The sequence below is a fragment of the Acomys russatus genome, chromosome 23 (assembly GCF_903995435.1).
Source record: "Acomys russatus chromosome 23, mAcoRus1.1, whole genome shotgun sequence".
In the NCBI taxonomy this organism is placed as follows: Eukaryota; Metazoa; Chordata; class Mammalia; order Rodentia; family Muridae; genus Acomys; species Acomys russatus.
The window spans coordinates 24,984,778-24,994,314 of record NC_067159.1 but is presented as its reverse complement, the minus strand read 5'-3'; the positions used below and the strand labels follow the sequence as shown (position 1 = coordinate 24,994,314).

The 9,537-nt window shown below is 42.5% G+C and overlaps 1 protein-coding gene across 1 annotated transcript in view; it reads left to right on the top strand.

The window, feature by feature from the left end:
• The first annotated feature begins 4,280 nt into the window (after window positions 1–4,280).
• Window positions 4,281–9,537, top strand: part of Usp53 (ubiquitin specific peptidase 53) — a 47,526-nt gene continuing 42,269 nt past the window's right edge. Inside the window, exon 1 of the mRNA XM_051165989.1 lies at window positions 4,281–4,429. The gene's annotated coding sequence lies outside the window, so the exon portion shown is untranslated. The remainder of the gene's footprint in view (window positions 4,430–9,537) is intronic.

The window sequence follows — 9,537 nt, the reverse complement described above, 5'->3', positions numbered from 1 at the left end:
TGCATGGTGCTTTGCCGCGAGAACCTGTCTGGTCTGTGTAGTTTAGTAGCATTCTTGTCTCCAAACATCACAAGCAACCCTGCTCCAGCCATCTCCGAGTGTCCCACGGGAGAGAAGTACTTAGGAAGTAAAGCCAAATACCCTAGTTGAGATGAACATAGGAAGTGAAGACCAGAACGTATTGTCGAGGAGAAGATACCGAGACACTGTTAGGGTAGGAAAGAGATCATCCAGGGGTTTGTAGGCACTGGAAAAATGTCAAATTTTATGTTATATAAATGGTAAGCCGTTTAGCAGTTTTAAGTTGGGGACTGACATGAATAAACCCTAACTAGGCGACTTCAATGGCTTATTGAGAAATGAATTTAAAACCGTGAGAATGAGACCTTGTGGTCATGCACTAAGGCACATCATCATGTCAAGTAGATTGAGAAGGTGCCGCTCAGTAGGTTAAGACACTTGCTGCCAAGCCTGGTAACCCAAGTCCCATCCCTAGGATCCACACGGTAGCAGGGGAAAAGGCAACTTGGACAAGCTGTCCTCTGACATCCACACACATGATATAGCATGTGCACACACACACACACACACACACACACACACACAAGTAAATGGCAGTAACTGCTCTAAAGCCCGCTGAAGTGAGAAGGAAAGCCATGGAAGGCTTATGCCACAGAAACTAAGATGGAGGAAAAATAATCGCCGTGTGGAAGAAATGGTTTTGACTAGACATTCCTAGGAATTTCATCCCTGAGTCATGGTCTGAAAAGTTCTTCTTACTTAGCTTCAGTTTCCCCCTATAATTCTTGGTCACACTCCCAACTAATCATACCACTCAAGAGCTTACAAGGACTTCCCAGTACATAACCCCACACTAGCCTGGTTTTGTTTCTAAACCTTGGCTTTCTGAACAGACACATCTCTTCCTTCTCACATCCCAGTAGTTCTCATTTTCACCCGGACAGCTGTCTCTACTCTGAGAAACAAAATAATTGACTAAAACTTTCTTTCCATTCACTAAATATGTATTTGTTAGACCCTGGTGCCAGGTTCTTAGTTATTCCCTAAAGCTACAATAAAAATATATAGTTCATCGTCTCTAGGGTTTAGTTAATATGCAATTATTTGTCAGACCTCCTTGTGAATGTATTTACAGAAAAGAAAAAAAAAAGATTGTGTCTAGTCTAATTTTGAGTCATTCCGCTGTTATTTCCCCATGCCGCATTTCACTCTACTCCACCCAGTTGAGACATGACTTACCACACCAGTAGATATTAATTACTTCCAGGAACTCCTGATCCCCGCTCCTCAGGACAGAATGTTGCTACTCCTGTGAGCCAACAGTGGCAGGAATCTAGCCACAGGGCAGTACATTCCTCAGAGTTATAATCAACCCATCCTAACAGAAAGAGGTATGCAAGTGCTGGGAAGCTCACCAGAACTTCACCTGAATGATCTAGTGTATTCTCTGACACCCCAAAGCTACTCCCTACTATGAACCTTTAACAAAATGAGGAGAAGATGGTCCTTCTTCATTTAGGGCTGCTCACACAGGGGCTATTTGAATCTAATCCCCACCACACACACCTCCTAACTTGGAACAGCGATTCTGAGGGCCAGTACACCTGTCCCCCACACTGTGACATTCGTAACGACAGACTTTCCTGGGAGCAAGTAGTCGTGATCTTGTTGTTATATCAACGTCCCGTTCTTTCTTTTTGCCTCAGACTCTTTTCTCTGGATGCTTAAATGGTGCACTGCTGCAATACTGTGATTTAAAGGTCAGCACCTGAGTATACTAAAACCTTTTCTAAAGTTTAAGCAGAGCAAACTGAAGGGCATTCTGTGTAAGCTAAATTAGAAGCAGGAACAGACTGCTTGTTTTCCACAACTCATATTCCGTTTCCCACGAGCAAATGTCACAATTGTTTTGCCAGTTAATACTTAAGAGAATTAAAAAAAAAAAAAAAAAGGCAAACGAGGGAACTATTTTGTCTCAGGAAGGTATGAAAATATCTGTTTTTGCTTTTTGTTTGTTTTTCGTTTTGTTTTATTTTTTTGAGACAGGGTCTCTCTGTGTACCCTTGGCTGTCCTGGACTCGCTTTGTAGACCAGGCTGGCTTCGAACTCACAGTGATCCCCCTGCCTCTGCCTCCGGAGTGCTGGGATTAAAGGCATGTGCCACCATGCTGGGCTTATTGTCTGTGGTTTTGTTTTGTTTTGTTATTATTATGTATACATTACTCTGTCTGCATGTACACCTGCCGGCCAGAAGAGGGCATCAGATCACATTTTAGATGGTTGTGAGCCACCATGTGATTGCTGGGAACTGAACTCAGGACCTCTGGAAGAGCAGTCAGTGCTCTTAACTGCTTAGCCTTTGAAAAAATTAATAATAATAATAATGATGATGATGATGATAATAATAATAATAGATAGCTGGGCGTGGTGGCCCACCCCTTTAATTCCTGTGAGTTCGAGGCCAGCCTGTTCTACAAAGCGAATGCAGGACTGCAAGGCTACACAGAGAAACCCTGTCTCGGGAAAAAAAAAGAAAAAATTTAAAGGTCTAAGGAAGTTGACACTGGGGTGATTATGGAAGCCTAGCAGAATGACAGAACAGTGAGGATTAGAATAGCTAGCACGGAGACAATGAGGAAATGTCGGGCAAGGTTAGCAGTGTGGAGTAAGATATGAAGGGCGATGCAGGTGGTATCGGAAGAAAGGTTCTGGAAAAGTTCTTAACGGGGTTATCCTCGTCATTTTTATGTTAGGAAAGCTGTTAGTACGATGGAGGTTGGAATCAAAAGATGAAACAGCCACTTGAAGGCTGAATGGAGAATTGTAACAGATGGTTCTGAGAGATACGTAGGGAGGTAAGAGTCCATATGACTTGGTATAGTATAGATGGTAATGGCATATAGTATATACTATAGTAATATATAGAATAATGAAGAATGGAAATAGAGGACAGATGAATGGGGAGAAACAGGGAGTGAGGATAAGATAAAGACATCTATTTTAGGACATATTTAAGGCACTCATGAGAAATCCAAATAGACACCATCAGAAGGCTCCACCCGGAAGATACACACCTGAGAGCTTTGTTATCTAGTCTAGCTGACAGGTTAAGTCCGAGATGGGGAAGAGGTGACGTATGTTGTAGTATTAAACACCACCACAAAAGTGCTGTGAATAAAGGGTCGGCAAAGGAAGAAAAATGTTTAAACTACATTAGAGAGATAGTTGCAGAACCAGGAGGAAATGGCATGGTGCCAATTAAGTGCCTAAAAGCCGGTTTCTCTTCCTCCCTCCACTCGAAATGTTAATGTTTGGGACAACGTCTATGGCTTCATTTTACTCTTATGGTGTAAATGCTAATAAATTATCAGTGATCCGGTCTCAAGAATAAATAAATCGTCACATGTCACCAATGAACTTAAAAGGTTTCCTCATCTTATTTAAGATAAACCTACGAGTCACCTTTGAGGGTTGTTTTGTTTGTTTTTAAATCTATTTTTATCATTCCTACCAGCTTTGGAAAGATCTTTCAAACCTACATCTACTTCTGAGAGATCTTCATGGCCAGACAGGCTTTTTGTTTTTTCCTTTTAACTATTATCCTCAAGAAAAGTCTTTTCAAACAAAGGCTAGCCTGGTTCTCAGGAGCAGCTTCCAACTTAAAACCTGTTCCAAAACACGGAACCGAAACTGCCAAATTTTCTGCCAAATATTAACTGGGTCAGCACGCTTATTAAGGCTTTCATTTTATTAATGGTCACGAAACCACCGGTTAGGGAAAACATATTCACGCCAATGGAAAACGTTCAATCGCAAACAAACCCAGCAAGCCATGAAAGGCGCTAGGGTGCGGACCCAGCAAAGGCGGGACCCACAGAACCTCGGCTCAGACTGCCAAACCGCAAATCCAGGCGTGGAACAGCAGAAGGGCCGCGCGTCTGCGGAAGAAACAGTCCCAAGTCCGGAGCCCACAGCATGGCTCCACGAACGAACCGCCACGTCCTTCCTCATAGCCAGCCACCCCCGCGTCTGGAAATGCCCAAGTCCTGCTCTCGCGGGATCTCGCGCCTCACAGAAACCCCGCGGAAACGGGAGCATCACCCGCAGGAAAGCTGGGAATTCACGTGCGGGGGCGGGGCCTGCGCGAACGGGGGCGTGGCTGCGCGAAGGAGGGGCGGAGCACCATGACGCGAGGGAGGGCGGGGTCCAGAGACCTGTTGCTCGCAGGTGTCACAGCCCAGACGGGTCTCCAGGTCTCGGGCGTGCGCGCATGCTCTGCTCGGGTCTGGCGGCTGAAAGCGGCGGTGTGTGTCGGTTCGGCTGTCACGACACGTCGTGGGTGTCGGCGCGAGGCGGAGCCGGGTCAGCGGGACTGGAAGGCTGCGGCGTCGGGAGGTAGAGCTTTGAGGTGAGTCTCGGGAGCCCCCGCTGGGCGGGGGACGGAGGACTCGCGCTCCCTCGGCCTGGCCCTGCTCGGGCGCGCTGAGCCTGGTGGCCCCGGGCTGAGGGCGGGATCCGGTCGGGTCCGGGATGTGCTGGCCAGGGCTCCCGAGGCTCACGATCCAGCCCCGCCGCCGCCGGAGCACTCAGCCTTCTCCAGCATGATGGGCGTCCCTCCTCCGGGGAGCCGACTGGATGGGATGTGATAGAATCTTGGGGTTGGTAGTTTCTCAGGAGCCGTGTAGATGTCCAAAGTTAATGTTTAGCTTCTAAACGGCGGTTTACGGTACAATTACCAAACTACTCGCCGGCGGCGCGGGAGAACAGGAAGTGCCTGCACAGGTGGATCTGAAAACCAGGAGGATCAGAAACCCTGCAATCTGAGCCTGTTTTCAGGTTTTGGTATTCTCTGGAGGTTTGTTTTACCCATGGAGAGCCTGATAAATGCTTGCAAAACGTACTGCACGTCCTTATCTGTTTTCAGTCTTCCATATCTGGAAATACATTCTTTCCCCCCAAGATATTTTGAAGGCTACTCTTGAGGTACGTTTGACCGTAGTAAATTTAAGTTCTTTGAGATTAGCACTGAAGCCTTTAAGAAAAGACGTACTGGTTTTCACATTTAAGAGGTGTAGCAAATGTTGACATAAAGTCATCATAGAAAGGATTGGTTAAATTGATAACTTGCCAGTTTTATTTTCTGTTGTTTTCAATTCTGTCATGTCGATTACGGCCGAGGCAAAGATCTTTCATCCTGTTGAAGAGAAATTAAAAGGAAAAAATAATGAAGAAAAAGTTTCTCAGAAGTAAACGTGTGATTTATCTGCTATTGTCAGAATTCCATACAGACAGACTGTGGGTGGGGAAGCTGTAGTATTAAAAATAAGATTTTTGCCTTATCTTTTAGAGGCCTTTAAAATGAGCTCCTTTGGACAGCTAGTCTGGGTTCATCATTGCCGGCTATAAACTTACAAAAGTGATTTATTCAGTTTGCAAATCAAGCCAATGGTATAGTTATATATTTTTCCCAAAGGGTAAATACAACAGATCCTTCCGCTTTTTCCTTAAGAACTCTTTTTCAATTCATAGAGTTGTAAGTTCTATCCAACTCAGGGTACTTAACACTAACGATTCATTACTATTTCCTCTAAAAGGTGCAGGCATTGCTTTTTTTTTTTTTTTTAATAAAAAGATTGCAATTTTAGTGGTAGGACACACATTCTACTTATTCTTGCCCTTTTATCAAAAGTCCACAGTGCCCTTACAGTTTCCGTATGTGCTCTGATTCAAGATACTGTTTATATTGTTTACTTTCAAAAGTTCGTTTTCACTGTGTAGCGTCAAGAAATGCAGTTTGGCTGTGCAATGGCTTGGAAGTTGTGTTTAATAGGACAGAGTTGAAAATGAAAAGAAATTGCATCTAATTTAAGGGGTGATATGCACTTGGAGAAGCTCAGTTCAGTTTCTTCCATTATTAGACTTGTCAGAACTCTAGTTGTAGAAGGAACGAATGTTTGTCTCTACAACTTTCTGAATATACATTACACAGTAGTCGCTTAACTTAACCTGCAAAGGTGTTGAGTTACCAACTTAGCAGACTTGTTATTTCACATCTTTAACTATAAGGTATGGCCTAATTATAGACCCTAATGACAATCTACAGAAAGCTTGGTAGCTTATATATTTCATATGCAAACATTTGAACACGGTGTGCCGAGTGTATGAAGCTATTCAGGAGATCTTGCGTTAAGGAAGGACATGTGCTGATTCATGTCATCTTGGAAAAGCAGGGTAGAAATGGGTGATAATACAAATGTAGTTTTGGCATGGTAGATTATTAACTTGGTATTGAAATTATTTCCAAAGTGCTGTTTACAATGTATGTAGATAGTAGAAACAAGAAGTAGATGTAACTTGCTCTACCATACATAAAAAAATCCTTACAAGCTTTTGGAATTTTAAATAACTTTATATGACACCCTAACCTTGGCAAGTTACTGCATTCTTTTTTTTTTTTTTTTTTTTAATAATAGGAATACTATAGGCAAACCCATTTGTACTATTCTTTTCCAAGTTAATTTTGGAAGTCAGTTCCGGTTTGACAGATAATGGTAGGCTAGTTCATCCTTGACTTACATCTGGAAAGCAGCACTGGGTTGCTATAAAACACAGACAGAATAATTAAGGGAATATGGAGATAGGTATACCATCATTTTAAGATTAAGATGACTGAGCAGGCAAGGTGCTAATGCAAACTGGGGAGCACTTTGGGAACAGAGGCATGAGCAGCAGCGAGGTTCTCCTTCTGTTACTGTCTCCGGCTGGATGCAGCCTCATGTTATGTCTGAGACGTAAGTATCAGACCACAGATCCCATCTTTGTCAAGAGTCAGTCTAGGCTTTCTTTGCCCATCAGCACTCCATGCCTGTGCTTTTTCTAAATTCCCTACTCTGCATATTGAAGCTCTTCTCTTCTCTTAATAGCTTCCCCAAATTTAGATAATTGCTTGAGGTCTACAAGATTCCCCCCCCCCCCCATATAGTGCTGCCATATCCGAGTGGTGTAACAGTACTACTTCCTTTCTGGTGTAGTACTGACACTGACCTAGCGGCCAGAGGGTAGACATCTGCAGTGTCTGTACCAGACTTGTCTATCCTGCAGCCCACGGATGGCCTGGTCCCAGGCTGGCTATGAGCACAACTGGATATGGTTGTAGATGAGTACACTTAGGTGATTTTTTTTCCATGAAGTGTCAAATAAGTAACCATACATAAGCAAGAAAAATGGGGGGAGGGGAGAGAAGGGGAAGAGACTACAGAAAGTCTTGTACTTTTTGTGCTTATTTACAATAACAATCCAAAATTTTGGAAACAATCCAAAAATAATAATTTTGTTGTATTAATTCACAACAACACTACTTACTCTGAAAAGGAATGAATAGACAGTTGCTGAATTGTGCAGTAAATTGATGAAACTCAAAAGCATTCTTCCAAGAGAAATAAACATTATATGATTTCATTTGTGTAAAATTCTAGAAAAATTGAAATTGTGGGAATAAAGAGCAGGTTTGCATATTTGATTTAGTTGGGTGTCATAGTTCTCTGTTATGGTGTAACATTACCACAAATTTAGCAACGTAAAATGATTGCTACTAATTCTTTTACAGTTTTAGTGAGCCAGTCCAGATGGGTTCAGCAAGGTCTCTGTCCTTGGGAAACCAAAGCTGAGTGAGGTCAGGGTGTCAAATGGGTGGGTTTCTGGCTGGCAGTCCTCGGAAAGAATCTGCTAACGGGCAAATTCTTTTCCTTGTAGCACTGAAATCACGGTTCTTCAGTCCTAAAGGCTCTCCAGACTCCTCACATCCTTGTAACCCTGCAGGAGTGAAATCTGCCCACCTCCCCACCCCCTACCAGCTAAAGAAAGCTCGCTTTGCTTTTAAAGGCTCCTATATTAGATTGGCCCAACGCCCCCCCCCCCCCAAAGTGCCATTGTCTGAGTCATAAAACATGGCTACCATCAGTGGATTGTGTCTTGCCTGTCTTCAGCTTTTGGACAGTAAGGTATAAAGTGTGTGAGTGTGTGAACGTGTGTATGTGTGCAAATTATTTTACTTCTGTCCTCCACACTGGGAAAGATTAACGACTATGAAGAGGCTTGAGAGAGCGAGCTTTCAGGGAATTGGAAACAGTTGGCTGTGGTGGTGATTACATGTCGAAACTCACTCAGCTGTACATTAGAGGATTGAATTTTATTGAATAACCATGATTGAGAAAAACAGGCTAGTTTTTAAATCCTGGATGTAAAAGATACAGGTAGTGAAATCAATTCATACTAGTATGTTTAAACTCTTTAGTTTTTAACTGAGTGAATACTAAGACTGACCACTGTATAAGGAGAAGAGAAAAATAAAAGACTTAAAAAAAACTATTGTTGTGTAAGGAGGTTGAGATTAATATGAGGCACAAGGTAATGGCCAGCCCAGCCTAAGACCTTCTCTTGGGGTTGGAGTCCCTGTAGTTTGCTTGGGTTTTGCTGCTTAGCTGTTGGATGTGGAGATGATAAAAAATGTGCAGCGTGAGCATCTTCACCCTTCAGACTCCCAAGCGTTCCTGATTTTACTTTTGAAGGGTCCCTATTCTTTCCCTTACCAGTTTGTCATCTGCTGCCCTTACCAGGACCGCGGTATTTCTCACACATTCCTGGACCGCCTCACTTACTTACCTGTCTTCAGTCTATCACAAAATATCCACCCATTATCTTTAAGTGACCATTTCCCTCAGGTAGCAGTGCCGTCAGGGGTGAACTTCGCCAGTTTGATGGATGGGTAGTAGTGTGTTTTAGTTGGTGCTATTCCCAGGTTGGAATCTTTGCTAGCCATTTAGTCTTCTCCATTTGTTGATTGGTAGTCTTAGCCTACTTTCTACTTCTATAACTTGTTTTTGTTTTTTCAGCCTTCAGCCATTCTTTCTATATTTTGTTGGTTGTCTCATTTCTTTTTGAAGAAAAGGATTATTTTCTTAACTTCCTTTAGTTCTTTGAATTGTAGTGATTTGTATTCAGTCTTTTGTGTTCTCTTGCATCCAGAACTTTACATTTTAGTAGCTTCTTAAGCTCGGTGTATATTGCTTTGTCATTGAGTTCTATGAATTAATCTCACATTTTTTATTTAAAGTGTTGGATTGCTGTTTACTTCCAACTCCTACATGACAATTTGATACTGAATTTCTTGAGATTCCCTTTAGTCAAGTATGATCTCAACATTGCTGATTTAAATTTCTTTAGATTTAGTTTTTATGCTTATCTTTGCATTTGTGAACATATACATAGATAACTGTGAGTTATATAAATGTGACTAGTCTACAGTTCACAGTTATTTTTGGCACAGATTTTCCCCTCCTTTTCCTCAGGTTGGTTAAGCAGCCCCATTTCAAATACAAATGAATTGCTTGGATGGTCATAAAAAACATACACGTTCCCACACTTGATTGTTTTACCAAATGAGATCATTATTACATAAAAACATTGTTGCTTTTTCTTTCTTTCTTTCTTCTTTCACTTGGTTCCAAGGTCTCTCTG